This window comes from Paramisgurnus dabryanus, chromosome 10, assembly GCF_030506205.2.
Source record: "Paramisgurnus dabryanus chromosome 10, PD_genome_1.1, whole genome shotgun sequence".
In the NCBI taxonomy this organism is placed as follows: domain Eukaryota; kingdom Metazoa; phylum Chordata; class Actinopteri; order Cypriniformes; family Cobitidae; genus Paramisgurnus; species Paramisgurnus dabryanus.
The window spans coordinates 33928890-33950575 of record NC_133346.1 but is presented as its reverse complement, the minus strand read 5'-3'; the positions used below and the strand labels follow the sequence as shown (position 1 = coordinate 33950575).

The 21686-nt window shown below is 37.9% G+C and overlaps 1 long non-coding RNA gene across 3 annotated transcripts; it reads left to right on the top strand.

Moving 5' to 3' along the window:
• Window positions 1–9457: 9457 nt before the first annotated feature.
• On the top strand, window positions 9458–16064 carry LOC135718186 (uncharacterized). 3 transcript variants are annotated; one of them, XR_012337811.1, is made up of 6 exons: window positions 9458–9903; window positions 10754–10879; window positions 11130–11163; window positions 11343–11421; window positions 13794–13862; window positions 15065–16064. It is a non-coding gene; the product is annotated as an uncharacterized lncRNA (long non-coding RNA). The 3 variants fall into 3 exon arrangements; XR_012337810.1 differs by lacking the exon at window positions 11343–11421 and having other exon boundaries at window positions 10754–10871; XR_010520653.2 differs by lacking the exon at window positions 11343–11421.
• The last annotated feature ends 5622 nt before the right edge of the window (window positions 16065–21686 follow it).

Sequence of the window (21686 nt, the reverse complement as noted above, 5' to 3'; positions counted from 1 at the left end):
AAATCCAGCATCGACTTCTTTCCAAATAAATCCGTGTACACAAAGTTAACAAACACTCCCCACACGAGCTGGAACTTCTTAAAAAGCAAACTTTTTCCAGGCATTTAATGTTATGTTCCAAGCCTCCGAAATAAAGTATTTAGCTTCTGTGTTGTTCCCACGCGGTTCTTCCACAACCGAAAATGCGTTTCCAGTCTATCATAACAGATCACCGCGTCAAAATAAAAGTCTCTCAGAAAAAATGTATTTAAAAGTCATTTTGGTTACATTTGTCAATCTTTAAAGACATGTTTACTTGTTGAGACACACGTGTGCCACGCGAAGCTGTGGGCGGGACTTCAAAAGTGGTCCTTGTATTTGGCTATGGGGCGGTGCTTCAATTCTACTTTGACGTCATAGATTTCCGAATTCCACACTGGCTTGTTTTACTGGCTTGGTGCCAAAAACGGTTATATTTCAGTAGCACGGACGTTTTCAGATCTGAAACTTGCAGGATGTTCATTTAAGTATGATGACTTCTTATATAACAAATTATCAAGTTAAAATTGAGTATTTGATTCACCGCTCCTTTAAAAACGCTGGTGGTGAAAGAGTTTTAAAAGGTGGTCAGTTTCAGGTTAGCTATCTTAGCTAAATGTCCTCGTTATCCTAAAGTTAGATGTGTGAAGTCCGTTCTAAACTTAAGATCAGTAACGTTAGTTTATAAAATGCAACTATTTTAAATTATTTTAATTGCCCACCTATATTTTTATATTTACGATAGTACAGCAATATATTATAGTACATTACATATTTACAGTAGTTCACGTGATTCCTACAAGTTACAGAGATTTCAGATGCTAGGAGGTCAGTTAATTTCTCATTCAGATATTGATAATGACCTATTAAACAACATATTATTTAACACTGAAGTTAAAGGTTGTGTGTATAATGTTACTGTCTCGTTTTAATGCATCTCTCTCACGCACTGTTCTGTTTAAGTATGGGTACCATTATATTAATTCTCATGATGCAAGTTTATTTTAAAAACTAACAAAAAAAATTATGGTTATATTATTTTCACAGATAAATTGATGTGTAGTGATGCAGTGGACAAATTTGAGGACGATACAATTAACATTTACCTAAACTGTGATGCAGAAACACAATGTGAGGATCCATCTGTCTCTGACTACAACTACACTTTAAAATCACAACTCAACCTGAAGCAACCTACATCTGAAATGGGAAAACACTGGTGTGGTTTCCCGGACAGGGCTCATCCTGGTCCCAGGCTAAAATGCATATTTGAGCTACAATAATTTAAAAACACCTTGTATTGACATACCTCAACATATATGAGTGCAATTGTTTTGTCACAAGATGTGCACTAGTCTTGTTTTTTTTTGTTGTAGGGTTTGTTTGGAAAAACTAAAATGTTCTAATATAATTAAGGCCTAGTCCTGGAAACCCTGTCCAAGAAACTTTTTCAATGTGTTGATCTGGCACAAATGTACATATCTCTGCTGAGAAACAACCATCTTTATCAGCTTTACACAGGGTTAATATTGCTTGCATCACATTCATCTATGTGATAAAAAAAAATTCCTTAAAACAGAACTCTAGAACTCAGTTGTCTAGACTACCGCTCATTTCCATGCATGTCAAGTTAGTGCTGCTGTTGAGAGTCATACGCAGGAGTGTGTGTCAGAAGAGGCAAGGGCGAGGGGAGGGGGGATCAACTTGCGACTGCAGAGGTCGGCAAGGAGGAGGTGGGCGCGCGAGGGATAGACTGATCCCAGGCCAGAGGCCACACAACACAAACTGCGTCTGCTTCCAGAACTGCGTTCTTTTCATTTCTAAAATTAACATGGACCCATATACCTACAAACTTGTAATTAATTGGGGATATGCGGAAAAAAAAATCTGTAGAGTAATTTGCGTGATTCAAGTCACGTGACTCCGGTTGATTGACGGGTGAACGGAAGGTGATGTTGGGGTTATGTTATGATGCCTTCATCATTCTGGATCATCAAAGTAAAAGGCCAAAGAAGCCTTCAGGTGCCAAGTTCAGAAAGAGAAGAAAAGAAGAAGAGGAGAAACGGGCAAAAGATAAAGGTATGCAGATTTCTATGAGTGATGACGTGAGTAACAGTAGGATATAGGTTATTTATTAGCCTCGCCCTGTTGCTAATAGCTTTCAAGAAGACATTGGTTAATGGTGAAAAGATTCCCAGAAGCTGGTTAGTCTATTCAGGGAAAAACAACAGCCTTTTCTGCTTCTGCTGCAAAATCTTTTCTAAGCGGACCATTAACTTAACAAGCTCAGGCCTGACAGACTGGAAACATGCAAGTTCTTTGCTCACCTGTCACGACAACAGTCCAGAACACCTCAACTCCATGAAAGTAAGGAAAGAACTGGCAGTCAGGATAAAAAAGGGGGAAACAATTGATAACCAGGAGATGGCACTTCTAGAGACTGAGAAGATGAGATGGAGAGCAGTGTTGACCCGTTTGATTACAATTGTGCAATCTCTGGCAGTTAGAAATCTGGAACTAAGGGGGAGTACAGAAACATTATTCATCCTCAAAAAGTTTTAACTTATGGCACAATTTGACCCAGTAATGAAAGAGCACCTTAACCGGGTCCAAAAAAGTACCTCTGGTCACACCAGCTACCTCAGTCACAGAATACAGAACAAACTGGTTAATTTAATGGGCATTCATTTCTGAAATGGTGAGTGGCAAAATTTTTCTCAATTATTCTTGATTGCACACCAGACATCAGCCACACCGAACAGCTGTCAGTTGTAATTTGTGTGGTGTCACTGATAGAGGAGAAGCCCTGCATAAAGGAACATTTCATGGGGATTTTGGAGGCAGAGGAATCAACAGGGCTGCATTTGGCATCTCTCATTCTAAAGAGACTAGAGGAGCTCAAAATTCCTTTTGAGGACTGCCGAGGACAGGCTTACGATAATGGGGCAAACACAAAGGGGAAGAACAAGGGTGTTCAAGCCAGGCTTCTACAAATGAATCCAAGAGCTCTTTTTGTGCCATGTGGGGCTCATACCCTGAATTTGGTTGTGGCCAATGCTTCTAAGGCTTCCACTGATGCCATGAATTATTTTGGCATCTTACACAAGCTTTTTACACTGTTCTCAGCCTCCACTCAGAGATGGGCCATACTGAAAAAACATGTGGGCATCACTTTAAAGATGTGGACTGACACAAGGTGTGAAAGTAAAGTGAAGAGTGTTGAGCTCCTGAGATATCAGGAAGCTGCTGTGAGAGAGGCACTGATTGAAGTGAGAGATCACACTAAAGACCCCATCATTAAGGTTGAGGCCCAGTCCTTGTCGGAGGAGGTGGGATCCTATCGCTTCAGCATCTGTACAGTGGTGTGGTACGACATCTTGAGCCAAACACACCATGTGAGCAAGTTGATGCAGTCTCCCAGCATGCAAGTTGATGCAGCAGTCAGTCTTCTCAATAGGATTGAATAGGGGTGTAACGATATTCCGAACCGAACGATTGCGATACACCACCCACAATACAAATCGCGAACCTCCCGTGTCGTGTCGCGGTACTCTCACGCCTCCTGCTGCCCATTGTTGAGGTTAATGTCACTTATCTCTGACTTACTAATCTATTTATAAAAATTTTTTTTGCATATATTTGATTAAATTGTATTAGTAACGGCTAATAAGAGCTTTTTAAATGCTTTTCTAAATAGTATTTTCCAAATTTACTGTTTTCCAAGTGCATGTCATGTCATATGACTTGGGAGTGAGCGCAGGTCACAGGATGGCTGCTCCGCCTGAGATTGCAGATCCCCCGGACACATTTAAGTCTCTTGTGTGTGAACATTTTGGGTTTCCAGTGGAGTACAGGAATGGAATTCGTGTTGTAGACAAATCACACACAATCTGTCGTAACTGTGTGCATGTGCTTGCGTTCCCGTGTGTGTGTGCTTGCGTGTCAGATCGGGTTAACCGAAGTGAAATAGAAGAGCGCGAGATCATTCTCCAGAACAAAAGTAAAAATGTAAAAAGACGTCGTCTGTCTGAGGTAAAAACACGGGGTTTACACGTTTGTTGCTATTTTAATCGCAACAGAGATTTGATTTGTTTATTTTTGCCTGTTCAGCACAAGTTTCATCGCCTCCGCTGTCACTGTGAGAAAAAAAAACATTAATTCATCTGTTTCATGATGTTAAACATGTAAAGTGATGCATGTTGTCTGTTTATCTGTTCTAAGTCCATGATTAACAATGTAAACAAAAACAATTTTTATAATTAAAGTATGAAATGACGAATAATAAGTGATGGCAGAATTTTTAAAAGGGAAAGTCTAACGCGACCTCTGGTGTGTGTGTGTGTGCGCCTGCGTGCGTGTGTGTGATGATTACCTTGATTAGTTCATTACTGATAATAAACCCACATTATACTCCAGTGTTTCCGCTATATACATTCAACCGTGGCGGGCCGCCACGCCTAAAACATCCCCGCCACGCCTGCGGTTGTGGATAGAAGGGATACAGCAAACGAAATCTCGCCGGATGGGCACTGTTTTATCCTAATCCTTCACCCAAACCCAACTCTAAACACAACATTTCACAGGATTGTAGGATGTATGTGTATCTCATGTAGCCAGAGCCGCTGTTTTCATCCTAAAAATCCTACCTCCAAATCTAATCCTAAACTTTTTGCCATTTTCTGTATCCCTTCTAGACAAAACCCACAGCCGCAGCTCGCAAAATAAATAAAGCTATACCGAAATGTCCGCCCAGCAAGAAAGAAAAAAATTCCTTTCTGGATTCGCGTTGTTCACTCATTTATAAATGAATCTCCTAAAATATCATTATTTCCCCCATGGGTTTAGTTCATGCACAAATAGATTTAAATCAATGGATGATGATTAGGCTACGTCTCTGTTTTGAGAAATAATAATAAAATAAATAAGTCTACACGAAATATGTTATAATTATCAGATTGACAAAACGAATAAAAAAGTTTTGAGTTGCTGTTCTTTTTTTGTGATGCGCTGTTAAACCAAAGCAGCAGAAAGCACGTCATGTTTTTAATTATTTTAAATAAGCACAAGGTTTTCTCCTTATTGTGAGTTTACATAAATAAAAATACACAATTTACAGATTCGAATGTTATTTTACTTTTATCTGTCTGGCAATAAATTAAGGGTAATTTAAGTTGCAAGGTCATCAAGCGTATGCTGTTCACAGGCGCATATACACGGACGCAGCGCAGGGCTGCGAGAAAAGACATGATTAAACTTTCGATTTAACATATTACGAGTTTTTTGGACATTCATTTGTAATCACTGTACTCATATTATCAACTTATCTGGCCATTAGTTATTCAGTATAGGCTATAAGCGCAGCGCGCTGCTGACCGCTCAGCTGTCAGTCAATCTTCTGTGCTTTAGACACTCACAAAGTTTCACATTAAATGATAAGATGTTTGTCCAAAAACAAAAGGCTAAATACTGAATACAACTCATATAGGACTGCAAGACATAAGTTGAATCTGTTTGGAAGGAAACTTATTCCCGTGGAAGAGAAGGACGTTGGTAATAAAAACTGGAGGCAGACGGTGAGACTGTTTCATCTGTTTTCAGACGAAACAACAGGGTCGGGGTACCCGCGGGTGAAACTTCTAATATTTGATGTAACGGGTGTAATAATATTAACGTGTTATATGCGTTGTAGATCCAGGTCGGGACTCAATATGCGAGAGTAAACTGCGGGTCTAACATCCAAGAACAGAATTCGACTCGATTCCGATAGGTAACAGATTTTAAATGTCCCCGTGCTTATTTGTGTTTAAGATCTGTCTGCGAAGGGCATAAAGGTTTCTATAACTGCGCGATTTGCGGTGTGACCGGGTCGGGGTCTTTATGTCAGACAGGCCGGGTGTGGAATAAAATTGCTGCCTGCTGATGTCGGATAAATGTTCTGTCAATCACAGCGGTGCGGATTATCAAACAGGACTGTGCGTGACTTTGCAACAGCAAACCCGAGCACGAACTTGCACACTACATTAAAACTACAATGAAAGATTTCTATGAAGCTATAAAACTTACGTATTTTTAAGAAAATACAGTTTAGATCAAACATAGAAAAGCAATATGCTATAAATATAAGGAAAAGTAAATGACAGCATGAAAATGATAAAAAATACATGTTAGTTTACTGTAGCCTATTTTCTACATTAAAAAAAAATAATGTACATTTATAATCATCATGGGCGCCCCCTGCCGCCACAGCTGGAAAAAATCCTAGAGGAAACACTGTACTCAGATTAACAGATTCATAGTACATTTATTTCATGCCTTGACTTCAACAGTAACATTTTCAGCATTTTAGCTAAGGAATGATATTCATCACCTGATAAACAGCTAATTACAGTCCTGCATTACTAAAGTTAAAGTTTAATTGATCATTGAATTCTATCATGGTACATTACCACATTAAAACGAAATAGTGAGTTATTGGACTGGCCGAGGTGCACATTTGCTTTAAAAAAGACGAAATCACTGTGTAACAGTACACGACACCCTGTGTAAATATTGGTAGGCATAACTTTAATAATTTCCCATCAACTCCTTCTGACAGGACGAGGTTATTAAATATGTCCCATAGGTTACTTGCCGCGGCTGCTTCATATCATCTAACCACGTGACGATTGATGGGACAATATGAGACTATCCGAGCTTCGTATGAAGTTTTAACCATGCTCCTTCCCAGACAGCACACGTACGTCTGCCCGACGTCGGCTCAAGAGCGTACGTCGGCCTCCTTATCTGAAACATCTAATAAGTATCGGCCAGGCATCGGCCAAATCTTCAGTCAAGTCAACGGTATGTCCCGCTCATCAAGCTTGTCTGTTACGTCGGCTTTGGGTCGGATAACTATACCGGAGGCCGATGCCGCGCTTCTCTCTGTTGGTGCGTGTCCAGTTACTCCTCCCTTTGCAATGCAACCCACCAGAGCAAAGGCGACATCATGGGTGTGTACAAGAACTAAGTAAATGATAATAAGTGAAGAAAAATGGAATCCGTTAAGTAAATGTAAATGTTTTAATATAATATACATGTTGCGAATTCTTTATGGTTTATCTATTATTGTACGAAACTTATCTCGTTAAAGTGTTGGGTTACGTGAAATGCGCAGTGCATAGTTTAAACATATACGTTTCTAGCGTAAGTGTGGTATTCTCTGTTACGAAAGTATACTAGCTGGAGTTTTCGTAGAGTTCGCAAGCTTTTCACTCGTGTGCAGCATCCTTCAGTGCAAGTTAAAGTTTATGACACAGTAAGTTCATATCATTATACTATGTTTAATGATTAATGTTTGTGTGCACCGTAACTATTTCTGGCATTACGCCAGTTTTGCCGCTGTTTCGTGATCTGTATAATTATCAGTGTAATCGCGCTAACACTTGCGTTAGCACGGGTGCTTATAACACTAATACCTGCAATATATGTTTAGTTCTTCTTATTATGGGCATAATCCTGTATTCTACAGTTTGTTATCTGTTGCTATAATAATGCTGCATAACGTGATTTATGCTATTATATTTCTTTCCGTAGTTTATATCCTTGCTTAGTGTATATATGAGAGTTCATGATGTTTCATTTGTAATACGGTTGAATCCGTATGTAGACAGGTTATTTTTTATGTCTTATTTGTTTATTACAGAAACTACCTCAGTTGAATACTGGCATGTGTACAAGGTTGAAACTTGCATAAATAAAAGCGAAATCTGATGACTCCTCCCTAATCAGAGTACTGAAGTGGTTAACAGCCTTTAAAACTAGCAATCAGTGGGGTAATTCTCAACAATAAAAGTAAAAATAAATAAAATAGCAGCGCTTTCTTTGCTTTTAATGACACACAGCTGCTAAGTTCCATTAATCCGAAGCAGGAGGGGGTAGTAATGTACATACGCTGGTTGCCAGCCGCCGTTAATACTCAAGTAAGTTAGAGAAAAGGCAACTCGGGAAAGTGAGTACAAATAAGGGATTATTGGCTTGTTTTACACGTATCATTGTTTTGTGTTCCCCTCCTTCGTAAAAAAACAGACAATTCCACGTCAACTCGAACACGCAAAACCCCGGTATGAAGCTTTGTCATGAGCATGCCAAACCAACAGATGGCGATATATTCCTTAACCCAGAGAAGCCACTCCAGTCTCGTCTTGCCATGAACAAGGAAAAAATGCGGGAGCTGACTTCGCAGACGTACGTGGTTCAGGTAAGTTTTCGACAAAAATCTTATATTTAAAGTCTTAAAAGTTAGTATAAGGCACTCCGTCTACTACAGCACAGCAAATAAAGTCATAATGTTTGTAGTACTAGCAGCGCTATTCAGATTTGATGCATTTTTGCTAAAATGTTTTATTTAATAGAGATTATAATTTCCATTATTTTTATCAATCTAAATACCTTTCACTTGTTCAGTATTGTGTTTTTGTTGCTATGTAAACGATGAACTTAATATAGGCAGATGGCCATTGCTTTTCTGAACAGCAGTTGGAAGTATTCTGAGGTAATTTAAATTTTAGGAAAAATATGAGCATGATTATCGATGATTATATAATTGAGTTCAATAACATAGTAATTTTGGTTGTTTCATTTCATTGTGAGTGTTTGTTTGATGTTTAAATGATCAACATAATATGGTTAATTGTTCTGTCCCGTTTGTTAGAAAAGCTTTTGCAAATATCTTGTCTGAGGTAAATTGTCATTTTAAACACATTTAGTGAGTGTGAATAATATGATTTTTGTCTCTATATATATTTATGATGCTCTGGCAGTTTTAGTTACTGTATAAAGTGTATTATTATGATCTGTATGATAGTTTGAGTGCTTACAATGGCAGCAAATTTAAAAACAAAACAAACAAAAGATGTTTACATTGACATTATTTAAGTTAGTTCAGATTTTTTGACAACCATTTTGTTATGCACAGTGCAATCTGATTTACGTTATTGTATATCAGATGTATGAAATGTACAGTGATTTAATGAACAGGTGTTTCATATCATAGTCATTTGCCATACTGTGGATTTTAAACACATCAAGGGCTGTAAATGACTGAATAAATTTCTTGCCTTTTTCCTTAGCTAATATTTCCCTCATATATGTTTCCTCTCTTCTTGTGTGCTAACAGGTCATTGGCAATGCTGTGTAAGTGTTTCACTGACAGACACCTCAAGACATTTTAGTGGGTGTAACTGGACATCATTTATGTTAATCTGTAATATTCAATTATTATGTTTTATGTCTTTGCAAAACAGATCACAACATCATTTGCTGTAAGTTGTTTTTAACCAGCTGTTACAAACATTTTTATTATTTGACTTTAACCCTAAGTGTTTTTGATCTTAACCATACTGTCATATTAGTTTTATCGGAGATAGGACATAGAGGTACTAAGCCATCTGTTTCTCTGTGCAGGTTATGTACATCTAGGATGCGATCAATCCAGATGAGATTCTCTCCAATGCCAGCAAACCGACAGTGGAAGACACGAGCCAGCACTTCTCCCACCACATTGCCTCAGGCTTTTGAGATACCGACTTATAACTGCTTCTCCCCCCTATGTTGGAATCACCGGGGCCTCCATCGCCCGGCATGTACACGCTACATTAGGTGTAGGTAAGACGCACACTCACTGCTTCCCTGGTGCTTGTGTTCTCAATGTTTCTGTGCAGGTGCCTGGGATAATGAAGACAATTTGGGTTGTCGTGTTACACGCCAGGTGAACAACATCAGAGTGCGGCAGTCAGAGATCCTAAAGAAGGACTCCATATGTTTAGTCGAGACAGTACGCCGTACATCTCTTACGACGAGGATATTTGTTTCAGGACCGCTTTCCCGATACTGACAAGGACATTTAAGGTTCAATGGACAACTTGCTTTCAATGAATGGTTAATGTCTGTAGCCCTTTTCACACACATATTATGGAAAAAAATACAGAGTACACATCCGGGAGTTGTTCGGGATTATTTGATTTTGGTTAATTCACGCTGCCAATAGTTATCTAGATTTGTTTGTGCTTTCACACACATGCACTTGGTAGGTTTTTCGTAGTATCTGTAGTTTGCTTATCCGTGATTTCTCTCTCGAGAAACCACACGTGTATTTTTTTGTTTATGATAAGATCATAAAGGAGTGCGTTACACCAGTGCTTCCCAATCCTGGTCCTCGAGCACGCCCTCTCAAAAAGTTTTAGATGTCTCCTTATTTAACTCATCAGCTTGTTAGGGAGACATTTTTACCATTTTGGAAGGAGGCTGATAAGTTGAATCAGGTGTTTTAAATAAGTTTTTGGGAGGGGGTGCTCGAGGACCAGGATTGGGAAGCACTGCGTTACACGCTGTTTTGTTATGCTGGTGAATGTTCATAGCTGATAGTGACGAGCCCCCTGATTTCTTCTTCAGTCCAGTTTGCAGATTTTTCTCATTGTGAATGTTAATCTGCATTTAAATCTGCCATGTCAAAGGGGAAAAGGCTATATTTTTGTCGTGATGACACAATATTTATGTTGACTTATTATCGACGTTGAAATTGACACCGCCGATTCTATCCACCAAAAGCAACAGCTCTAAGTCTAGCATACACATAATTGCATTCACTAACCTTTGCCTCAGGTTATAAATAACTTAATAATCACAACCATCCACTACCTAAAAAGCTATGAACAGCAGTCATGCAAATTTTCTCAATTTGCTTTTCTATTTCTACTAGCATTTATGTGAGCTGCAGTCTGGATCCTGCCTCTGTCAGATGACCTAACACAAATGGAAAGATGACATCGACCCTTGCAAGGACTTCAGACGATCCCAGCACTGGACTACATACAGTGGTAATCATGTGCGTTTCATGTTTAACTTTGGATACTTTTGGAGATCATTTCATCTTCCCCTCGCTTAAATGTTTACATTATCAGAATTTTTTTACCAGGGGTGCCCAAACTTGTGCATGTCCCTGTACTGATATATACTATACAAATAATATAAGTTGAATTTACTTATTTGAAACGCATTATACTAAACACTACACTGCAATGTTGTTTTTAACGTTTGTGCATAATATATGATTTTTTGTCTTTTTCCTTCATTAGATTTTCAGTAGTCCGTGTCAAATTTTCTTTCAAGGTAAGATAGCTTTACATGTTTTTTATTGTGCTTTAGTGGTCACACAGGCCCGGTTTATGTTCTTAACCAGCATGAGTTTATTTATTGTGATATACACAAAACAAGATATTTTGATAAATGATGTTAAGTACACAGCTGCTCATTTACTTCAATAAAATGTCTTTTTCCTATTATGGAAGTCAATGGGTACCATCAACTGTATGATTGACATCATTTATCAGATTAAAGAATTTTTGGCAAGTTTATAACAACATGAAGGTGAGTAAATGATACAATTATAATTTTTACGTAAACTTTTAGCTTTGAAGGATTATTTACTCAACCCCATGTTATCCAAGATGTTTGTCTTTCTTTCTTTAGCCAAACACAATCAGAGTTATATTAAATACTGTCCTGGCCAGTGGCGGCTCGTGACTGCTCTTCTGAGGGGTGCGAATTCAAAATAAGTGTTCAGAGTGTCATGTGTGTTGCTCGTGTCTTCAAAAATATGTGTTTGTTACATCATGTAAACCATGTGCATCACGTGTCTTGTCAAAAGAAGTGCCTGCTGCACACGCGTCAAAACCTTTTATGATAAAAGAGATGCTCACGTTCACAAAATACACAAAATACACACAACACATTCACTTAACATTAAACTCTGATTACGCATGAGATAATGCAGGTATCTTTTATCATAAACCATTATGACGTGTGTGCAGCAGGCACTTATTTTGAAATGACACGTGATTCACATGCGATACGCCTAACACATATTTTAAAATGACGAACCACACACATGACGGGCTACATACATGTTGGGATGAGCTTCGCATTGCATTTTGCGCCCTCGGAAAATAAGTCATTGTCCGCCACTGGTCCTGGTTCTTCAATGCTTAAAGGAATAGTCTACTCATTTTCAATATTAAAATATGTTATTACCTTAACTAAGAACTGTTGAATCATCCCTCTATCATCTGTGTGTGTGCACGTAAGCGCTGGAGCGCGCTGCAACGCTACGATAGCATTTAGCTTAGCCCCATTCATTCTATGCTGCCATTTAGAGATAAAGTTAGAAGTGACCAAACACATCAACGTTTTTCCTATTTAAGACGAGTAGTTATACGAGCAAGTTTGGTGGTACAAAATAAAACGTAGCGCTTTTCTAAGCGGATTTAAAAGAGGAACTATATTTTATGGCATAATATCACTTTTGGGAGTACTTCGACTCGCCTGAAAAGTCCGCTCCCCTTCTCACTCTCATAATGGGAGAGGGAGAGTGTTACTGCGCCAAGTCGAAGTACTCCCAAAAGTGCTATTACGCCATAAAATATAGTTACTCTTTTAAATCCGCTTAGAAAAGCGCTATGTTTTATTTTGTACCACCAAACTTGCTCGTATAACTACTCGTCTTAAATAGGAAAAACGTTGATGTGTTTGGTCACTTCTAACTTTATCTCTAAATGGTACCATTGAATGAATGGGGCTAAGGTAAATGCTATCGAAGCGTCGCAGCGCGCTCCAGCGCTTACGTGCACACACACAGATGTAGAGAGATGATTCAACAGTTCTTAGTTAAGGTAATAACATATTTTAATATTGAAAATGAGTAGACTATTCCTTTAATAATGGCATTGACTGGGCATCAATGTTTTGAAGTTCCAAAAGTGCATCCATCCATCATTAAAGTGATCCATATATAACCCAGTGGGTCTTCTGATGCAAAATGATAGGCTTGTGAGAAAAACTTTATATTTTAAGCTTTAAGCGAGTTACGATGTATATGTAATGTAAACAGACTACAACAACTCAATCGCATTGTTTCTCATGTGTCTCTACTGTGTTTCATCACAATTCATTTTACGACTAGTCATGAGATGCATAACGTGCCGCCATATTTAAATTGTCTTTTTAACTTTGTAAATGTCTTGTCTCTATCATAAAAAGCTATAAATATGAATAGTTTTTCTCACAAACGTATTGTTTCGCTTCGGAAGACATTTATTAATCCACTGGGTTACATATGGATTACTTTAATGATGGATGGATATACTTTTGAGCTTTGAAAAACATTGATCCCAGTCAATGACATTATAAAGCAAAAATATAAATACAATATATAAATGTAAAGAACCAGGAAATGATTTAATATAACTCTGATTGTGTTCTGTTAAAAAAGTAATAATCAGTCAATTTTCATTTTGGTGGGAGGAGTAATCCTTTAACTCATTTGAGTCATCAGACAGTCATCTTGTTGCTTTGACTGAATTCAGTTACAGATCAAAATCCCTGGTGGTAATTCAACACTGCTCAGTCTTATCTATTTAGGTACACTGACGATCCTGAAGGTGTGTTAACATTAATAAAATAATAAAGTAATGCATAAAGTGATAATTGAACATTACTGATGATATGTGCTGTTAACAAGCAGAAGGGTAAAGATAAACTAAAACAAAGACGTCAAAGCAACAAGATGACTTGGTTCAGACAACTCAACCCTTTTAAAATGTCTTTTATTTAACAGTGCATTTTATCCTTTATCTTAGACAAAGCAGACCATGTTATTTTCATTTAATACATTCTGGAACAAATCTGGGTCCACTTATCATTTCTACTTACAAATGAACATTTCTGTTCTGCTCCGTTTACAGTGTTTGGGTGAGATCTAGACCGAGGACTAAGGCGTATACTAGGACAGAACTAGGTGTTGTGGCCCACAGGTGAGACAAACTTTGCTACTTGGTATCTGTTAGACACGATACATTGAAGAAGGGCCCATTCATATTATACTTAAACTTGGTCCAGGACCATTTGATTTTTGGTTCATTCACACTGCCAATGATTTTCCGGAAACTGTGTTTATGCCGTAAAGACACATGATGTGTTTAAAGTCCTGCACTTGATAGGTTTTATCCACAGTGTCTGAAGGTTTGTTATTATTGGTTATTTTTCTCTGCAGAAGACTGCATTTTTGTTTATGATAAGACTATAATGGAATGCGTGATGCGCTGTTCTAGTATGCACATGAATTAACCCAATTTCAAAGTGGATTTTTGAAACTCCCTGAACTCTGTTCTAGTCCAGTTTGCAGACATTTCTCATTGTGAATGTAAATGTTCATTTAAACCCCCGTTTTAAAGAGCTGAATGGTATATCTTGTTGCGATGGCGCACATGTATTTTGTTTAATATAAGCTCATGTGAGCACCTGATGCGCTAGAACTGTTATGCTGCTAAATGATCTCTGCTTCAGCGTGGATAGTGACAAGTTCCCTGATCTCTGCTTCAGTCCAGTTTGCCGACCTTTGTAAAACCCTTGTTTTAAAGAGCTGAACCATAACTTCAAAACTACGCCATTGTTTTTGCGTCTCATTCACAAAGAGGGCTTTCCAGGTATCTTACGGTAATGTTACTAGGTCCTCTTTCCTGGAACAATCCCAGAACATCTTTGCGTTCACACAAATGCCTGTCTGCCAATTTTACGGATATTTTCTGGGACCAAAGTGCTGTGTGAATAAGGTTATACTTTACTCGATTACATGAACACTGATGCAAGCACTTGTTCAACACAGTTTGGTGGTAAGCAAGTGGGTGACTGTTATCTTTAGATATCTCTAACAATAAAATGTATAATTTTCAAGACATTTGCATTAATTCCTCCTATAGCACTCATTTTAAGAATACTTGAGGATGCAAAGAAGAATTAACACTGTTAATAATGCACAGCCAGACACTCAGGAATGCAACAACACAGTAGACCAGATGTTTTATATGCTTACATAAAGTACTGTATGCTTTGTGGGTCCACTTTTTGATTATCTATCCAATATACACGATTGTTCATGTTTGCCATAGGCACCTAAATTTAAATATAAAAATGTGATTGTATGATTAATAATTTTTTGTTGGATGTTTCCATTTAGGTGATCCTAAAGCAACAAAGAGGAACCATGGAGAGGAAGAAGTAGTATCCAGATGTTTAAAAGGCGGTGTTCGGGACAGGAAACAAAGGCAACAAAGAGGAACCTCTAAGGTTTAAAGGCACTGCTTGCAGAGACGAGTGCAGAAAATAAAGACAGAAGACCTGTCGAGAATGTTTTATGATTAAATGTTTTTGTTATGTACATGCACATTATTATTTACAATATATTTCTAAGATACATAAATATGTGACCTTGTATATGAAATCCAGGCTACTGTCTTAAAATCTAATGACATCTAAAGTTTGAATTTACTGATTTAACATTGAGTTCAGTCTTTGGCATGACCTTACTCAGTCAGTATTGAATATGTCAAGATTATATTTTCAGAGAATGTTTTCTGAATTGTGTAGGATGATTTTATGTAGAAAACAGTAAGTCACAAAGAAATACTTTGCTGGGTTTTCACAGGCCGTGTCCCATTTGTACAACATATGTGAATTATCTTGAGACTAAAACTTCTGAAATCCAAACTGTTATATTTTAGCATTTCAAATGCAGCCACCCTTTGCCTAGAATTTGAAATATATACCCTTGGGTTTTTTCAGTAATTTTTTGACATCTCACCCTGAGATATTTTTAAAGAAATTTCTATGTATTATGGGCTTGAATTACTTGTTTATTTTATTATTTTGTCCAAGTAATTTGAAAAAAGTTTTAACTAAAATTTTAGTTCTCAATTAAAATAAATGTATATGTTGAGACTATATTTTTGTCCACAAACGTAATTGAATCATATACTTTAAGAGTATATTATTTTGAAGGGTATAAGAAATATTTTAGTTAAGTGTAAGTAAAACGTTTACACAGTAGTATAGCAGTGTATAATAGTTACAGAATATGTAATTTATGTGTGACACATGTAAATATTCTGTTACTGATTTATCCAAGTTGTTTATGTGTTATATTTGTCAAATGAATAAATTTGCAACGGTTATTGACAGTGGTGTACTTGTTTTTAGTTATTATTGCAAAGAAGCACATTATTCTGCATAAGTGTGAATGAATAAAGGTTTAATTTAATAAATAAATGCACGGTAAAGCCCGTGCAGAGCGGCTGTAATTGCATCGTTTAAACATCGGCCCGAGGGCATTTGCGACGAGATGCCGACATCTAGACGACATCTTCCCAATGAGCAAACGCTCCCTGAGCGACATCTTGCCGATGGAACTTTGAAAGTCGGCACAACGTCGGCCAGATGTATGTGTGCTGTCTGGGTTATTTAAAAGATTTACAGCAGTAGCGATATTTGTCATTTCACTAAAGTTATAGTGAACTACAAACAATATTCTAACCACCAAACTAGCTACCGAATGCACTGTAGCATGTTAGCAGCGGAAGTCGGTTGACAAAATGCCGAAGAATGAAGAATTAAAAATGGGCGGGGCGGAATAAGGTTAATAGCCCAGCTGCTTATATATATCCAAGGTGAGAAAAGAAATATACTCACTGATATACTGCATACAAACATAACCATTACTACAACTAGAATGCGTTGCAGTTTAATGTTTCACCACAGATTTACATTGGAAAACTGTTGGGAGCTGTAGAGTTGGGAAAGGCTCAGGGACCAGACATTCATTCTCTTTGAATGTGCTAAATCCATTGCTGGTAAACAAATCAAATGTGCATTGAAAACAAGTAAATTTGTGCTTCAGCCACTTTCTTGGCCGCCATTTTATTTGTTAGAACTCGACCAGGCTCTACCAATCACATTTCCCATGCGCGCAAACCACAAGGAATTGTGGGACAAGATCTCAGAAGTAGGGATGCATCGATCCAATATTTTGCATCCATATCGGGGCTGATTCTGGCTTTTTTGGGGACCGATCCAATTCCGATACTGTGCGTTACCTGTGGTTGTTACTGAACAGCTATTTAAAGGACAAAGTACTATAAAAGCACCATAAACGTTTTAGCCACTATATTCAAAGTCTTCTAAAACACTCAATAGTTTTGTCTGAAGGAACAAACACACATTTAAAGATATTTAAGTTAAGTTCACTGTCCACATTGTGTATCACAACTGTTTAGATCTGATCTGTGTGTCCTGTAGCGTTCTGCAGTTTTCCGGATTATATGCACTGTTTCTATGGCAATGATGTCACACTGGCACGACAATCTGCCTTAACATCTGGGGCACACTCAAGTTCAAAACGGTGTGCAACATTTTGCTACGGTTTCCGGATTTAACAACATGTTTCCTGGAAAAGGTGTGCACTGATGTGCAACAGGGTTTGAGATATTTTTCTCTTGTTTTGTGGGTGTGTCAGAACTGCAGTCCAATCAGCAGCAACATGTAAATAAACCACGGGGTACTAAAGAGACAGCTCACACAATGGGTTTATGTTGGAATGTTCTCTTTCATTCTGGACAGCAAGTGCAGTGAATGTAATATCGAGGGTATTTTACAGTATTAACACTCTGGGGTCGACTGCGGCGCGGGCGCCGCAAACCCTTCATTTTTCAATCACTCCGCAAAGAGACTTAATTACTCTGCTGATTTTTGACATACGCTGACGTTAAAGTGTCTAGTTTTTTTCTGTCCACTCCCAATAAAAAGAGAATGTTGTGCTTTTCGCAAAATTAAGAAAATAAACATGATGCGCGTTTTGTTCTCTCTCCCTCAGTGAAGTCCTTTCAGAAACGCGTCAGAAAAATAAACTGTAACTTAACGAATACTTGTCATAGAAACAAAAGATAAATGTCTACATAATGCTTGGAATGTCTCCTTTTAAATGATGTAAGTGAGATTGAAAACAGATATTGTCATTCGGTGTAAACTGTATGAGAAGGAGGAGAAGTACCGTATTTCTCCAGTTACCTCATTATCTGTAATGAGATGAGATCGCCACACCCCTGCGCCATTGAAGTGAACGAGCAGAAACATCCATATGCATGACTCGTGCCTCCTGCAGTCAATGGATACGCAATCCACAATCCAGTCTCTCCATTCCTTGTTGTTCCATCCGATTGCAACAAACATGACATCTAAATCCTTATTTACTTGCGTATGTGTGTCAGTATCTCCAGACGCGAGTGTTTTCTTTGTCTTCCATCAAACAGTTGACACGACGGGAACGCACATACACAAACACGCGAGTCAGGAAACTCGACACGCTTTTTGGTATTCTTATAAAATACGAGATTGCAAACGATACAATCCTTATTTAGTTGCGTCTAAGCATATATCTCCGCACAGCAAGTGTATTAAACACAGGATCACTCGTATGTGCACACGTTTACTGCATTCATGATCAACACGTGAGGTAATGGCGGCGGCTGTAAACAAACATTGATAAGTTTATCACGCTTGTCCCTTGTTGTGTTTCCACTATAATGATTACAAAAACACAAATAAGAGTCCAGACAACGATGGGCAGTTGTTCTTTTGAGCTTTTTACTGCACAAAAGTAAACCAAACACAAACCCTGTGTTCACTTTACAATGGCTATGGTTTTTAAAAGGTAACTTATACTTGTGAAATTAATAGAAAATATTTCAATAGAAATATATATGTGTGTGTATTTACATTATATTGAAAAGTAAACCTTATCATGGTTTTACTACAGAGAAAGTTACATTCCTGTTGAACATCCCCATAAGGCTCATTATGTGGCTCATTATTCAACTCTTTTGTCTCTCAGCTGTCAATCACTGATTATTCAGGAGCTTTCCCGCCTCCACGCATACAGCCTTTCCCAAGCAAAAGTGTCTTAGAAATTGTAAATCAATATCTTGCTTTATGTGAATGAGTAGGCCGAATGATTTTCACATCATTTTGAAGAAAAAACTCTAGACTACTAGATCCTGTTTTGAAAAGTCTTGGGAAAACATGTTTAGAATGAGTTTTGTGGACTTATATCAGTGCTTTTTCAAAAACCACGCATAAACATTTTTCTCTCAAAAATACAAACATGTACATACATGTTGATTATATGATATTGTAGCCCAGTTTGTGATGAACACAGTGTTATGAGACTTTTGCCATTAATATGTTTTTAAGCAACTGAAAAAAGCACAAATGTCAGTGCATGTCAAAACTTCCCGAGGGCCCTAAAAACCCCTTAGACTTCAGAGGGTTAAACACGTATTTATAATGATTTAGTGCTTAGTGATTAACAACATCACCATTGTCCTTGGAAAACAAAGTAATATGCCATTATCAAACCACAATTAAAAAAATTTGTCCGGTAGTTAAATGTGAATGTATGTGCGCTTTAACGTGGACTGAGAGTCAGCTTCATCAGGGTCAACAGGATGAGACAGAGAGAAACTCTGGTTCTGTTTGCACACTAAAAACTTTTGTCAAATCATGCTTAAGAAATGTATTTTCTACTATACACTTAAAGTAATAATTTGCTAAGCACCAGCACCTCATCATCAGATTCCTCAGTGAAAGGGAAAAAAAAGAAGATAAACAATATGAAGAGGAATAGCAACAAAAAAAGGTAAAAAATTATGTTATAGTTTATTATCATGTCTATATCATTTAAAATGAAAAGTTCACAATCTGTTTTGAAGTTTTTTGTCAAATAAAAGTTTATGACATAAGGATATTATATTTTGTGTGCAGATATAACAAGTATATAACAAGGGTAACAAGTGGCACTTTAATTTACAGCCCGCAGATGTCGTACTTACTCTGTAACTACGTGAAACAAAGGGGTAACAAGTACCACTTTAATTTACAGCCCGCAGATGTCGCATTTTTAAAATAAACTACTTGTAATACTTAAGTAAAAAACATGTTTAATACTTCAGTACTTCCACTTAAGTGCTGTGCTTAAAGAGAACTTCAACTTCTACTCAAGTCACTTTTTTGATAGAGCACTTGTACTTTTACTCAAGTCTGGGTCCCTAGTACTTTATACATCTCTGCCCATCTTACCCTCTCCTCCAGAGTGAGGTATTTTCCTCCTACAAGTGCCACTGCACTCTGAAAGGGCTCATTGGGATCGCGCCACATTGGCCAGTGACATTTGTCTCTGCGCTGTATGGTGGGTCTGTTAGCGACAAACAGATTACCCGTGAATCTGGTATACTCAATCTGCTTAACCCTCTAGGCACCACGGTCGACTTTTGTTGACAAGATGTGTCACTGAATGTAACTGCCGATTTTGTCAAATAGGGTGTCAAATTTTGTTCATCCTTCCCTCCACTAGATGGCAGACATGCCATACTTTATACCCGACTCAGAAAAACATCATGCTTCTATACAAAATCTTAGCGCAAGAGTAGCATAGCTAGTGTGCAAGTGAGTAATTTTATCAGAGCGATATTGTCAACCTCAGCGAGTTTTTTTGTGCAATATAGCATACAGAAGGTGAGGGACATTTTGGGGGGAAAGAAGTGCTGCATTTTATCATTCAAACATGTCACTCATGAAAATTCTATAACCCAAGATGGCTGCCACATATGACATCATAATATGCAAATTTAATGGGACATTTTATTCCCCTCCATAAACTGTGTGTCATCCTTAATATTTCTCTAATTTACAGAAAGTCTCTATCTCTTATCACGTTTAAGATATAGCCTTTTGAAATTAAGATGTCAAAATCAAACGTTTTAAGAAAAAACCTCTGGCGCCTAAAGGGTTAAACCTGGGATGGCTGTCATGGTAGACAGAGGTTTTCTCATTAATGACATTGTACCCTGCAAGGTTTACCGGCCAGCCTTCCTCTCTGGCAGGCCTCAAATGTCTGCATCTGAGGTTAGGGAGACACAGGCCATAGCACGTGTAAGGGTGCATGTGGGAGCGCTTTATTTGCCATGTCAAAGAGCACACATTTTTTGATTTTGTGATTCCCCTACGAGTTTTTGGGAACATCAATCAACTCTACACGGTGGCTTGTCTCCTTACAAACTGTGAAAATGGGCCACTGGTAAAGGCCTGGGCAAAGAAGCCTGAGGTCTGAGGATTTCCAACACATAAAAGGCGACCACACTGTATATTTATAGCTTCATAAAGGCACTGCATATCAGGTTTTCAACCAGGCGACCTTTAACAAGGCATTGCACATAACATACATACAAACTATGTATGATATGTGCAGTAGGGCTGTCACTTTTTATTCAATATTCGAATATGCATTCGAACATAACGTGACACATCCGTATTCGAACTATAAATGAACCATCCGGTTTTTAGAATGCCATGTTTAGGGCATTTTTTACAAAAACACCTCGTAATGGGAAGGAGGCTGAGAGTGAGACCGACGACGGCAACTGTGCGTAAGAGAGGGAATCAAATTAGACCAACATGAACCTAATGTGCATGAATTTGGTCAATTCAAGTAGTAATCTGCCTTTGTTTGGTCTCTCATTTCTAATTCCTGTATCTTACCATTTTAAAACTAAATGTCACGGTAGGAATACGGAGAGAACCCAAATGCAGACAACTGTAAAATAAACCGAAGGTTTATTTAAATCACAAACACAAAAACCCACGAGGGGGTAAAACAGGTGATGACTGACGATGTAAATAACAGAACCAGGAACAAACACTGAATAGAAAATAACAGAAACTCTGAGGACTACATTCAGGTAACACGGAAGAAC